This window comes from Chenopodium album, chromosome 6 (assembly GCF_948465745.1).
Source record: "Chenopodium album chromosome 6, dcCheAlbu1.1, whole genome shotgun sequence".
Classification (NCBI taxonomy): domain Eukaryota; kingdom Viridiplantae; phylum Streptophyta; class Magnoliopsida; order Caryophyllales; family Amaranthaceae; genus Chenopodium; species Chenopodium album.
In genome coordinates, this window is record NC_137839.1 from 31,992,478 (window position 1) to 32,007,796 (window position 15,319).

The 15,319-nt window shown below is 34.9% G+C and overlaps 1 pseudogene; it reads left to right on the forward strand.

Moving 5' to 3' along the window:
* Positions 1-8,737: 8,737 nt before the first annotated feature.
* Positions 8,738-9,366, forward strand: LOC145636858 (large ribosomal subunit protein uL29 pseudogene; annotated as a pseudogene).
* The last annotated feature ends 5,953 nt before the right edge of the window (positions 9,367-15,319 follow it).

Below are 15,319 nucleotides of genomic sequence, written 5' to 3' on the forward strand. Positions count from 1 at the left end.
TCTGATGTAGGTAACTCTTTCGGCCTTTCATTCTCAGACTTGATTTCATCATTTTCATTTCAATTTTTTTTTACACTTTCCTTGCTTTTCGCAGCTATCATAGAACCATTTAGTGGCCACTGCCATGCATGATGAGCTGGAGGCTAAGCTGGAAGCAACTAATAAAAGGAAGGCTGAAGCTCAAGAAAAGAAGGCGAATGCTGCCTTCAGTACTTTTTGCAACGAGATAGAGAAGGATGTTCTCCCAGCCTTTGATGAAGGAGAGGCTCTGCTCAATGAGTACGGGGCAGTTGACATTCTAACTTTCCGGGCTCGAATTGAGCGAAAGATTGAGGCTGAGGTGAACTCTCAGATGGCTAGCCGAGAAGAGAGACTTGAGCAGAAAATTAAAAGTTTGGAGGCAGACGTGACGCGTTTGGACCAGGCTGTTGCAAATAGAGATAATCAACTCTTGAATGCCCATATCGCTGCTGAGGCCAAAGACAGGAGGCTGCAAGAGATGGAGGACCAGCTGAAGGAGAAAGAGACAGAACTGTCTCAAGCTGAGACTACAGTAAGCCTTGTCCGAGATCAATTCCAGAATCCAGGGGACCAAGCCGCTAAGGTTCAGCTCCAGCTCGACGAGGCAAAAAAGCAGCTTGCTAATGCTCAGGAAAAGCTGCAGGTCAAAATTTATACTCAAGAGGAGTACAACCAGGGCTACAACATTGGCTATAAGGTGGCTTGGTGCCTTGCTATTCATGTCAACCCTAAGATAAATTGGGACAAGCTGAGGATTGGGCCATGGCCAAAGATGATTATTATATAAGGACTACCCACCCAGCTGAGAGAGAATTTGTGGTTCGCTGGGATGCTAAGTTGGCCAAAATGGCGGCTGAAGCTGCTGAGAAGGAGAAAGAAGCTGAGGCCCAAAAAAAGAAAGAAGATGAGAAGGCTCCAGCTTATGCTGCCTCGTCCTCAGCTGGCACTGGGGGCCCCATTGATTCCAGCTTAGCACAGCTTGATCTTCCTGAAGCATAGGAACTCGGGCAACTGTCCTCAGAGTCTTACGAATCAACGTGCGCTTAACTTTAGACTTGCCGTAATCAACTTCAGCCTTTTTTTGCTTTAGATGTTTTTTGCTTCAACTTGCCTCAGTGAACAAACTTTTAACCTTGTTTTTGTTTATGGTAGTACTTGATTCGGCGGCTGTAATTTTCCGCTTGTGGGAAGATGCCGACGTTATTTCTATCTTATAAAACATTCGATTTGTTTGTAGCTTGGAATCCGAGCACACTTTTCATGAATCTACTACTTTTCACTCAATTGCCTTACTTTTAAACTTTGTTCATTTTGCTTTTCTGATTTTTCGAAAATTTTAAAAAAATCTTCTAAGTAAAAAACTTCGGCTTAGGAAATTTCAGCTGAATATACTTTGTGCTTGTACACTTGTTGCCCCTCCCAGAAATCTAATAAAGCTATGTTCAGATTTCTAAAATGATTGCTTGCCCTTTTTGGACTCAGGCGAATCTCTTTAATGTTAACAATATTTTTAATACTTGTGTAATTTTTCCATGTTTTTGTCTATCCGAGAGAATGGATATCTAAGACACAAGGCTAATTTAAGGCACACTATAGTTTATACCAAGCACGCATGTGCCTTTATCTATTGAAAACTTTTATCTATTGTGGCAATATGTGCCTTTATTTCCTTTAACCTTTACTGGAGCTAATTTGATGTGGCAATGTGTGCCTTTTGATGTAATTAATTTAAACACTCATAATCCAGGCTTAGATTATTGCACTTATCTATTGAACTGTATTTCTATGCATACTATTTCTGTTTTCATCCATTGTTGTTAGCCCATAGTTTCAGCTTCCTATTTAACTGATCATTCCTTTTAAATCACAAAATTCTAATAGCTTCAAAATATTACTGAGTTTTAGAAAAATCAAAGGGTGTTCTTTGCTTTCCTTCAATCTTTAGTTTTTGAACAGAATACTTAATTTGTGTTCAGCTAATATTATACTTATGCCCGAATACACTATAAGATTAAAATGTGAATTTAGTTAAGCATATATTCCTATTGCCAAATTGCACCACAAATAACCAACCCCAAAGCAAATTTCAAAACAAAATAATTCAGTACAGCCTACAAGCATCCATTTTAACAACAATCTCAAATTAATCAAAAAAGCTATTTCTAGTATATTGCTAGCCTCTTTGTTGTCCTGATCCTTTTCTCTTTCAAAAACTAAAGGCCTAGAAGGATTTGTATCTGTGGCAGCCATATCTATCTCACATTAATCCTTGACAATATTATAAGCCAATATAATCAAGATCTAAAATTCAGACATGTTCATATTTTTATAAAGCAGCAACATCTCAAAAAATTTCAAAATAACAATCAGAAACTAAAATTGAAACCACACTATTTCCTAGCAACATCAGGATCATTACAACCAAATTTCATGATCAAACCATTAATAAGATCATCCCCATCAGACTCTTCTTCTGTGTGTTATCCCCAAAAACCATTGGCCAATCACTACATCACTCTCCACTTTCTTGCCTTCAACAGTGTCATTTTTCACATCTTCCTTATTTGTACCATCATCTTCTTCCTTAACAGCAACCACAACATCTTCACCAAGTTCTGTCTTCAGCATTTTGGTCTTCTCTGACTGCACCATAGGCATAAACTCATCAACATGGCTTGCAACATTCTTTCGAACTCTTTTCCCTTCACTAAAGCTCCTGATTTCTAAAATCTCATTTGATAGCTCATCTAATTTCCTCTTTAACTTAGTAATCCTCTTACCTACATCAAAATGAATGGCCATTGCATCAGATAATTTTTCCTGTAAATTAGCTTCCCTAAGCTCTAGAAATCGAAGTCTAGTTTCAATGTCGCATTTCCGCAATGCTGAAAATTCATCCCTATTTCCTGCCATATTCAATTCTAAACTAAAAGAAGAATCAAAATTGTGAAAAAAAAAAATTTCAGATTATTGTGAGGCTACAACACAGCTAGCTCAATCAAATTAAACTAAGATAATTTACAAGATTACTCTTGACATGAAATCCTAAAAAACTACAATTCTAATAGGCTCTTAACTTTTCTACTGAATTGACTTCTTGCTCTTTAAAAGGTAAACTATCTTGCTAAAAAGAAAACATAGAAAGATAAGGGCTAGGAAAATTTTAACATACTATTACTCAACAATAATGTAAACCATATTAGATAATGACCTTGCAAAGAATCTTTCTCAATACGGCATTTTAATAAACAACCTTACTTTAAAACACAAAACACTTCAATGCTCATTGTCCATGAGACAATGACTTGCTACATAAATACTTTATACCTACATTTATCACATAGTAGAAATTAACCATATTCTTATTTTCTTTTTACTACTAAAGAACATCAAGTCTCCACCACTTATATTAAAGAATACATGTTTCTTTTTTAAGATATAATAATCATTATTATATTCAACAGTAGCATCAATTATAAGTACTTAATTAACACCTCATGCACAAATCAAAATCTTCTTTAGTAGAACCATATTTAATGTTCTTTCCCCCATATCCTAATTAAAGCATAAAACAAAGATATTAAGAAAAGAACGCTTTTACTATTGACAAATTATCAAATGCTAATAAAAGTAATAATGAATATAGCCCGGTGTAACTCTGTAAAATTAGGCCCTATGATTTCTATCAACAAATTATCAATGCCTGATCCTCTAGGAACTATTTTACTAGTCTCCCTAGCTTGAAATTAGATCCTATCTTCTATAATCTACAACTCATAATGTAATAAATTAAACAAAACAATCTTAAGAAACAAACATATAATACCTGAATTTTAAGCTTTAACTATGGTATAAGGGGAAGAATTCAAGTGAACAAATGGAAATTTAGCATTAAATCCATACAGAACATAAAGATCAAGAAGTATTGACCATTAAGGGGATGGATTTGAGGCATAATCTTCAAGTAGGAAAGCACAAACTAAGAAACGCAAATTAACACATGAATGGAGTACATATTAACTTAATTTAATAAAAAGTAGTGATTTGCATACCATACTCCTTTTTTGTCCCGTTAATTAGGTAATACTAGGATAGTGCAATGCAGTGAGACTAAAGCATGGTAATTTAATTGAGCTATGAGACATACAATTAGGTGGAGTACATAGCATCTGAGCATAAGCATAAGGTTGATGTCTACCCATAGCCATAGGGCTTTATCAAAACTAAAACATTGTTATTAGCCATTTCCTATTATCCTAGAAACAAGTAACACAATGTCATTACATTCAAATGATTAGTCATTTTACCCAAAACAAATCTAAAAATCCATCAACGATTTACTCAATAAAAGCTACATTATATTCATTATTCAAGGACAATTTAAACCAAAACTTTTATACAACCTGTAGCTTTTAAAAATTCATAACAATATATATATATATTTATATTTATGTGTGTGTGTGTGTGTGTGGAGAGAGAGAGAATTCCAAAACACTACATCCAAACTTCCAAAACATTACATTACAAAATATTACGTCATAAAATTCAATTCCTTAATTACAAAAACTTCATAAACTTCCAAACTTCATCATAAAATCCAACCTAATTCCAAAACATTACATCAAACTTCATCATAAAATTAAGTTAATTACAAAAAACATCAATAACTACTAATAATTCAAACAACTAAAAGCCCCTAAATTGATATACTACTTAAATACTTAAAAGCTTAATTGATCATCTACTTAGAATCATACCCATAATCCTCTTCGGAATGATCATACCACGAATCGTACTCCTCCTCATCTTCTCCCTCTTCATTTTCTTCCTCCTCCTCTGCATCCCTGTCTTGATTAGGCCGAGGTTGCTATTGGCCCTGCTGCACCAACACAAAATTCTGTTTAGCAACTGCAAGCTGCTACTGCACTGACTCAGCCTGACGAGCAAGAGTTGCCTCGATGACCCCTTTCACTACAACGTCCTCATTGTTGATTTCCATATCAGCCTCCCCTCCTTCAGATCCAGCACCTTCAACCTCATTTGCATGATTACACTGACCTCTGCTTTTGGAAGACTCTCCTTTAAAGCCAACGATTCTCCTCATTCTGAATGGTTCTTCGTCAGTATCACTGTCAAATGGAATTGGAGAATTAGAAGTGCTGCCAATTTTGAGCCCCTTAGCCTTGCTCTTGTTTTTCGCAACCTCATCACACTTTTCTATTTTTCCATCTATATCTTCCATATCCTTCATCAGCGCTTCAAGATTCTGGGTCGCATTTAAACGAACTTCAGTGGCTGCCCAAATTGACCCCATAGATTTTCGTTTATCCTTACTAAGAAATTTCGGTACCAGGCTGAAAAGGGAGTATTTTCATCATCTCCGGCCATAGTGATATTTGAATTTTGAAGTTTTAATGAGTGAAAAAAGTGAAAACAAAAGGCTCTTCAAATTTTCCAAGGAAATACAAAAGACTTATGGGGGATTGTGTAATAAAGCTTCAACCTCTGGATTTTTAATCAAAATCAAGCCGTCAGTTTCCCCTTTCATGTCTTTTCGAATTTTTTTCATAATTGCAGAAGAAGAAGAGATGCACAGTTTTACACAACGCACGTTGTACAAAGACATACTTCAGTTTGGAAAATCTAATTATGTAGTTCTTGTTTTATATAAGGACTACATATGAATATTTTACCCCAAAAACAAAGGAACTAAAATACTTACGCAATAATATCAAAATTGAAGACAATATCTAATCTAAATCTATATGCAATCATTATTTTACCCCAAAAACAAAGGAACTAATTTAGGGATTGGCCTAATTTAGTTGTGTTTGCTTCTTAGTTTGATTTCACTAACAATAATATCTTACAACCTAGCCCAAAAAAACAAGACAAACACTTAAGCCTTCTTAACTGCATTTTCATAAAATAGGTCCAATAGTTGAAAACACCAGTTTAAGTATCACCCAATTTTTTGAAGTGCTAGCTTAAAGTATCATCTAATTTTTAGAAACAACATGCAAATACATCAACATATTTAAATTTAAAATAAAACAAGACTAAGCCCAAATCAACTTACAATTCAAGAGTATAGAATCATCTTTCCTTAATTTGATACAACAACAACATCACTATTTACATAATTAACATACACATTATAAATTATTGCTACATTATGAATTGACAAGAATACACAATAATTATAATACACATTATAAATTATTGCTACATAAACAACTACAACTTTATTAATCTATATATAATGATAACATTGTATTTATAAAATGCAACAAACACTATATCAAAATACAACAAATTAATTACACATTAATGTTAAGCGCCAAACTAAACCTTTTCGATTCACTATACAAAGTGTGCGCATCGCGCGCGCGGGGGCTCGATAACAAGTAAAAAGAAAAAGCCCAAATATCAATATCCCATCAGCACAAAACAACATTCATGTGAAAACACTTCTAGTTAATTATTTTTTCAATATTTTTTTTATAAAAATATATTGTTGCTTTGTTGGCTTTCATGTGACTATGTGAGTATGTATGTAAAGGAGTAAGTCTTACCATATTCTTTCATTTTTTAATATTTTGTAAAGCTTAAAACCCCCTTTTTTAATTTTTTATCTCCAACTCAAGGATACCGTTGAAGCAAAAAAAAGCCAATTTAGATTTAGTTTTACCAACATTGCCGCCGGTAAAGATTGTTGGAATCCATTTTATTGTTTGGTTTTTAATAATGAAAACGATTTGTAATTTTTTTTAGTACTTTTGACATTTTTTTGCTGTACTTCCTCTGTTCTAAATTAGATTATACATTTTAACTTTGGATACTATTTATTAACTTTGTTTTGACTATCATTTTTGAATTGTGATTTATAGATAATAAAAAAAATATGAGATCTTGTTAGATCCATTTCAATATGTACTTAATTAATAGTCACTTTTAGTATTTATTTTTTTTGGAAATTTTGTCAGAAACCACCTGTTAAAAACACTTTTTTTTGTCAAAATCAACCCGTAAAAAAAATTTGCTGTCTACACTAGGTGAAAAAACAAAATTAGCACTGGTTCAAAACCCCTCAATGCCACCGGTTTTAAATTGGTGCCAATTTGGGGGGGGGGGGTGCCAATTGCTTGCATGAAAAGCCACCAGTTCAAACTGGTGGCAAAAAGGTTATTGGAAATGGCCAAAAAAAAATTTATTTCATTTTTTGGCACCGGTTAACAGGTGTCAAAAGTGCCCAAAAAATTATTATTATTTTTTGTCTTTTTTCACTAAAAAAACTAAATCGACTAAAATAAATAAGAACATCAAAATATAAATAGAATATCAATCAATATAATAGAAAATTTACAATATATAATCCAAAAAAATTTACAATATATATCAATTAAAATTTTCAATTACAACATATAAATAAAAAAATTACAATATAAATAATAATAAAAAAACCCATACACATTTAAATCAATATTCTTGCATCTTGATTTTTCGATTTAAGATCTAAATCAATATACTTGCACCAATTAAAACAAAAAAAAATCGAATAATATAAATAAGCTTCAAAAAATAAAAAAAACCCAGAAATTCAATCCCAAAAATTTAACCCTGAAAAAAAAACCCAGAAATTCTAACCTAGAAAAAAAAAAAAACAAACAAGAAATTCAAATGTATTAAAATCGAATTGAAATCGAAAAAACAAAAACCAGAAATTGAAAAAAAAAATCAAAATTGTATAAAAAAAATCAAAATTGAAATCGAAAAAAAAAACCCATAATCGAAAAAAAAATCAAAATCGAATTAAAAAAAACCAGAAATTGAAAAAAAAAATCAAAATCGAAAAAAAAATCAAAATTGAAATCGAAAAAAAAACCAGAAATCGAAAAAAAACTCAAATTCGAATTTAAAAATTGAAATCGAAAAATATCAAAACCAGAACTCGGAAAAAAAATTCAGAAATTGAAATCGAAAAAGAACGGTCTTGGTGGTGGGGGAACGGTGTTGCATGTGTTCGTGGTGGTCTTCGAATGAAAGAGAAGGAGACGTGGTGGTCTTCATGGTGGACACGAGGGAGAAGGAGACATGGTAGAAGGAGATCTAGATGAGAAAGAGAAGGAGTAGATGAGAAAGAGAAGGAGGAGATGAGAAAGACGGGGTGAGCAGGAGAAGGAAAGAGGAGGAGAGGAGAGAGAAAGAGAAGAAAAGAGGAGGAGAGGAGAGAGAAAGAGGAGCGGCTAAGAGAGAAAGAGAGTTAGGGTTGGGGGGATTTAAGGGGCATGTTTTTTTTAATAATAAATGGCACCGGTTCACTTTGAACCGGTGGGCTATATGTTTTTGCCACCAGTTTGAAGTGAACCGGTGCCATTATAACTGGTTCATTTACCCGCCCATTTATTAGCCTATTTTTGCCACCGATTTGGAAAGAACCAGTGGCAATTAGGGGGTGCCTTTTTGCTTCTTTCTACTAGTGCTAAGACCACCCAAATTTAAAAATTTGTTGTCAAATGCCACAAGAGTCTATTTTTCGGCATTGACCCAGAACTCCAGCGTTGACCCTACCCACGTGCCTTGCACGTGACTTAAGAACCGCTCCCTTCCCCCAATTATCTCTCTCCTCTTCCTTCTCTCTCCTCAGGAAAAATCCTTTTTAGGATTTTCCATATTCGTCGTTGTTTGCAGCAAAAATCCACCTCAGGGCTCAGTAATGGGTACACTTCCGATTTCTTTTCTCCCTCCTCCATTTTCGATGAATTCAAGCTTTTTCAATGTCTTCAAACTGTTGTTTTGATACAATTAACCCTTTTTTTTGTGTGAAATTTTACAGCAAGAATTAAACCACATGATATGAGGCAAAACCCTAAGGCTGATTTGCTGAATCAGCTTAAGGATCTCAAGCTTGCTCTTCTACGTGTTGCTAAGGTTACTGGCGGTGCTCCTAACAAGCTCTCAAAAATGTAATTTTTTTATTTCAATTTTCAATGGTTTTTAATTTTTGGGTTTATTGTATGATTTGAATGAATTAGTTGGGTTTTGTTTTGGGGATTTTGCAATAAGGTGGTGAGATTAGGGATTGTGCCAGTATCGACAATAATGTCACAGAAGCAGAAGATGGCATTGAGGGAAGCTTACAAGAAGAAGAAGTTTCTGCCTCTTGATCTTCATCCCAGAAACAGAAAGAGGAGAGAGATAGAACAGAGAGAGGAGAAAGATAATGTAGGTAACTCAAAAATTTTCGAGGGGGAAAAAAACGAGGAGGGAGGGGTCATCAAAAGTCACGTTCCCTGCATGTGGGTAGGGTTAACGCCGGAGTTCAGGGTCAATGCCGGAAAATAGACTCTTGTGGCAATTGACAACAAATTTTTAAAATTGGGTGGTCTTAGACAACAAATTTTTTCAGGTGGTTTTTAGCAAAAAAGTATTTTTAATCGGTGGTTTCTTATGAAATTTCCTTTTTTTTTACAATAATATAATTAATATATTTTAAATTGAATTTTTGCATTAGAAAACGTAGTAAAAGAAACATGTCATTTAGTTTGGAATAAAGAAAATATATTGGTATGCTAAAGTTAGAAGTTTATTTCGGACCCTCATTTATATATTTCTGGATTCGCCACTCACTGGGAAAAAAAAGCCTATAGCGTAAAGGCATTCTTACTGTGTCTAAACTTATGATTATTTAAGCAATGACAATGTAAAGAATCACCTAAATCCAACTTACCCAAGTCAGTCCAAATTCAAGCCCCAAATTTATGCTGATATTGTCATCAACCAATACACAAAGCAAATTGAGGTACAATTTTATATATACTCCGTACTTAATCTCTCTCTTCTGAACTACTTTTATACTCATGAGGGGATAAATTGTTGATATCCATCATATATACACTCAGGTACTATCATAATCATCCATGCCTTCTAAGGTTACACCAAACGGTACCTATGAACACAAATTCCTTAAATATCACGAAAGATATATGAACGTATTAGGGTGTAACTCGAGATTAACTATGAGTTACTCATTGTAGTTGTGGAAGTATTAACGTGTTTGTTTCGCATACAATAGCCTTCTTAATAATCTGATACGATTGTCTAAAGTAACTCAAACCTTTGTTAGACGGGGAATTCTAAGTCCATCAGATTTATATTTCATGTAAATCAGCTGGTATTTTTTTCATTTACACATTTATGTATGGGGTAAATGTGTCAATTCATGTTGAAGTTATACAAATGGCAAGTCGGTAACTTGATGGGTTTTTGTTGACTAACGGGGGTAATTCTTGACTAACGACTTCATGACTCAAGACGTTAGTTGTCCGTGAGCACTTTACCTTCTCAAATTGTAAACACTAAATCCTCTTTAGAGCTAAATCATCTTCTCTGACCAATTGAAGATTAATTTTGGTTACTGTAAGGCCAATTGTGATTTTTTTTTTTTACTTTCGTCCATTTTGAATCATTATTCGTTCCCTATCAAATCAACAAGGAAGATTGTGAGACCAATTCCCCTAAACTACTACGCTCTTTGTCAAATCAATTAGGAATATTTTGATACCCATTCTCATAATTCTAGTTTGGGGAATTATCAAGTTTCTGCGAACTAATTTGGCGACCTCGATGTAAGCTTGTTCATGTATTTGCTTACTTAACCTGAATTTGTTGCTGAATGTGGCTTTTTTCTTCAATTCATTTACATGTCTGATACGAGTTGAGGTTACTTTTGATATTTTATATTAAGTGAGTATAGTGGATTAAAATGTTGATTGAGTATAGTGGATTAAAATGTTGATTGAGTATAGCTACAATTACTAACGGCCACTTTCCAACCGTTACTTAAATTCGAACAATTCAATATAATATTCGTATAAAGGACGGTGTATGGCCCACATCAGCTACTGATTGACGAAATTTTGCTAGATTGTAAGACTTGATTTTCTTAACAATGTTATTCTAATTAAGAAATACGTGTGCATGTAAACGTTGCTATTAACACCGTCTCACCTTCTATACAGGCATTGTATGATCAAGGGCTAAGCGACTAAGCTTGTTCTTCTTGGCTGGAGTAGGGCAAATTGGTTGCACCCCTTCTCAGAAAACGACAGCTCGACTGACGAAGGGTCGGAACTAGGTCGTTGAAACTAACACCTACCCTAGGCCAAACAAAATTTGTAATCTCTCAACACATCCTTACACAAGTATAATGGTAAGTTGAGGGTCGAACCACTAAGAAACGGTGGGTGATTTTCTATTGCCTAAGCCAAGCTACTCTGAAATAGTAGGGTGTAGGTATGTAAACTAGGACAAGGATGACTAAACAACGAATTGAAATCAAGTATGTAAAATGCTAGGGCTAGGATCCACACGTAATCATAACGGATTCAACTAATTGGGAGGTCAAAGTGACTAAGTCAAGCAATGTGATGGAAGACCAATCATGCAACCAAAATAGCGTATCAAGCTATTTTTCTAGAGGTCTAACTAGCGTCAACTACGATAAACTCTAGCTAGGAACGTCACAAGACACCTCAATCGTTAAATGCAAGCCACAAATCAATGGTCCGTATCAATGTGAACTTACAATGCAATCTAGTGCAACAATCAAAGTTAGCTACTCTTTAATTAATCACACACATGCACATGATCATCAACCAATTTAATCACATCATCAACTCCATCAATTTTCCCAATTAGCATTAATCCATTACTCATACATGTTTCACCATTACCCTAGCAAGCAATCTACTCACTAGCCATTGAAATTAAGATCAAAACAACACTAAGCAACAAATTCATCATGATCCAATCAAACAAGCTAAAATCAAACTCAAATCAATTAAAATTCAATCAAACTTGAACATTCAACAAAACAATTGAAATCAAACTAAAGATCAAACTAAAGATTGCATTAAATAAAAAGAATCCTTACAAACTTGATCAAAAATCAAAAGAAATGGAGAAATCTTCAATCATCAACAAACCACCATGAAATTCTCTCACTAGAACCTAGAGTTTCTCTCTCTAACAATCTCTCTAATTTTTATCAAAAACTGATCTCTAATCCTATTCTAATCATCCCCTCTATAAAAATAGAAGGAAAAATTATATATAAGAAAGATACAAAAGAAGAGTTAGTTAGATCGTCCCAAAAGAAACCCCGGAAGGTGCGGTCGCATCAAGGGAGAGGCAAGGCCGCGGGAAAATGGGTACTAAACAGGGACCTAGGCAGGCGCGCCCGCGCCACCACCTGGCGCGCCCGCGCCAACCAGGTGCGCGGCCGCACCACCCTCGTGCGCGCTCGCACCTGGCAGCAGGGGAGCAATCCTCTTTTTCGCCCTAGCTCATCCTCGTGCGCTCGTCTTGGTGATGATGATGAACACTAAGGTAGGCAGTCTTGAAATGGCCATTTTGGTGGGTTCATGCCAAAGATGATGCCCCCACCGCATGCATGCACCGATCTCATGAACTTGCCTTGCATTCCTTCAAACTTGAGCTCCAAATGACAAGAAAGAGGCGTCCAAAATGATGAGAAATATGAGAGGAAGGCTCGGGAATCCTTAGAACACGATCATAACCTAAAAATACACGAAAACAAGCAAATAAAAGGGAAAAAGACCAAATAAACAAATAAATGCACAAAGGAAGAAAACTAACTAAGGAAAGCATAAACTAAAGAAATAAAGAACAAAACTAAGGAAAACTAAAGAAAAGAGCTATAAAATAGCATGAAATTCATCCTAAAAGAAGCCAAATGAGTGCCATAAATGATACTCATCAAATTCCCCCAAGCTAAACTTTTGCTCGTCCTCGAGCAAAACAAAGCAAGAAAGAATAAGTATTAAAGACTTATTCAAAAAGAAAAAGGAAGACTCAAGATGAGAATATACACTAAGACTCATAGTCGTAGGAATCACGGTTGTTTTTAGCTACAACAAGCCATTTTAAACCCCTAGATCGCCCTAGAGGACGAGTAATGCTCTCGTAAGGGTATCCTAAGAGTATACCCATAACTCTCCCCCAATCATCCAAGAGACAAAACCATAAAAACAAAAGAAAAAGGGAAAAAGGGAAAACAAAACCTTTACGAAATGGACTTACAAAGAGACTACATTGCAAATGAATGAAAATCTTTTTCAAGCAATCAAGGTATGCACGTTCCAAGATATCCAAGGTTGATTGAAACATAAGGTATGCTAAGCATAGGAACTAGATATCACAATCCACGCTCATCCCAAACGATCTTACCGCGTTCTCCCCACTAGTCTCAAATCTCCCCTTAGTGAGCATCCCAACGATACCTCGAAGGAACAGGAAGAAGAGATGTATTTAGGCTACTCGACAATCTTGACTATGCATCCCCTTTCCTTAGGAAATGACCTATGATTCTCTCCCCCGAATAGTGAGTCAACTTCTAGGTCGAAAGGGCTTTCCCAAAGGCTGTAACGTAAGGCATAAAGGGTGAAGGTAGGCTAAAATTTAAAATTTGGCGGTTTTCCTAAATAGTGAAGCAAAAGGGTGATCAATCCTCAACATCACGATCAAGAAATCACCAAACAAAAACAACTACACCCCCAAGCTTATTCAAAGCTATACTCACAAGAATATGTACAAAAAGTGTAAACGCTTCTCCCCCAAGCTTAAATGAAGCATTGTCCCCAATGCTTAGAAGGAGAAAAGAATACATCAAAATATTTTTGAATTTTTTCACTTTTTCAAAATATATATATTTTTTTTGTTTTGTTTGCTATGCCTTGTCCTTGCATCTTTCCAACTTCGGACGACTTTTTCAATTTTGCACTTATTTGTCCATGCCTTTTTTTTTATTATTATTTTTATTTAGGACAGCTTTTACTTATACTCATTTGCCATTATTCACAAAGAAAACACAACACAAGCTTGAATCAAGGGAACCAAATATCCCAACTTCTCCACCACAAACTCCATCAAGAATGATCAATTGCTTCACAAAAACAAGAAAAGAAAGAAAATAAAACAAAAGGCCAAAGATCTAAAGATGTGGCTTGAAAAGAAGGTAATAGGCTCAAATGGTTGCAAGAAGGCAAATGAAACCCGAAAACAAAGATGAAACAAACTATCTTAAAAATGAAAAATACTACCCCGAAAAGATGCCTTTGTCCTCCCTAGATTGCTCAGTCTCGGGTTGAAGAATCATAAATCAAGCTTTAATTATAGATTAGGTCCGCAATAATCAAGGATCCACACAGCTCATACAAAATAGGTTGAAGGCTTGAAAAACAATGAACCTCACATAGATGTAGCAAAAACTCACTAGTGGTGTCAAATCGACTATAGGGAGCAACTACCAACATGCCACAAACAAGTAGAATCCGGCTTCATGATCCTATTAGTTCAAACCAACTACCCTAGCATACACCTATCCTAGAGTCAACCAAGCATAGTCTCAAACCGTGCATACCTTTACTACCTAGGAAGAAACTCATTCAAAAGACAAAGTCCAATTCATAAGGAAAACAAAAGGGGGTGAAAAACAAGCCTCAAAAGCATACCACAAACCAAGACAAGAACAAAGTAAAAATATGGGAAAAGAAAAATAAAAGGAAAAGAAAAGAAAAGGAAAGCCATAGATAAAGGAAGAATAACAAAAATTTAGAAAGGAACTAGAAAGCAAGTTAAACACATATATCCCAATCGACATACAAGTGATCGAATGACAACATCGTCAACGATCCCAAACACATTACGTGTTAACAAGCAATCATCCTCGAACCGTTCAACTTCCCCTAAACTAAAACTAATCTAAGCATCCAAAGAAAATAAAGAGAAAAATTAGAAAGGTATCATCGGGCTATCCATGCTTAGCATAATAAACAAAGGCGATAGAAAGAACCACTTTCGTTGCGCTCCAAAATCATAAGCATCATCAAAAAGCCATGTGAGAACAAGAAAAAGCAAAAGAAGCTATAAACAAAGAAAAAGGTTAGTAACTTCAAAACAAAAGAAAAAGATACTACAAAGTAAAACTAAACGAATCTAACAAAAACACTAAACAACTAAGCAAAACTAAGCTAACAAAGACCAAAAAGGAATGTAAAGAAAGACTAAGTAAAGAACTAAACAACTAACTAACTAAAAGACACTAGACTACAAGATTTGGATTCAAAGGGATTTGGATTCAAGGGTTTTGGATATAAGGGAGCAAGAATCAATCAACATCATCACAAAGAAAACATCACAACAACAATGGAAAAACAAGCTCATGGGACTAGCAACAAGCATCATCAAGACTATAGACCAAGAAATCAAAACCATC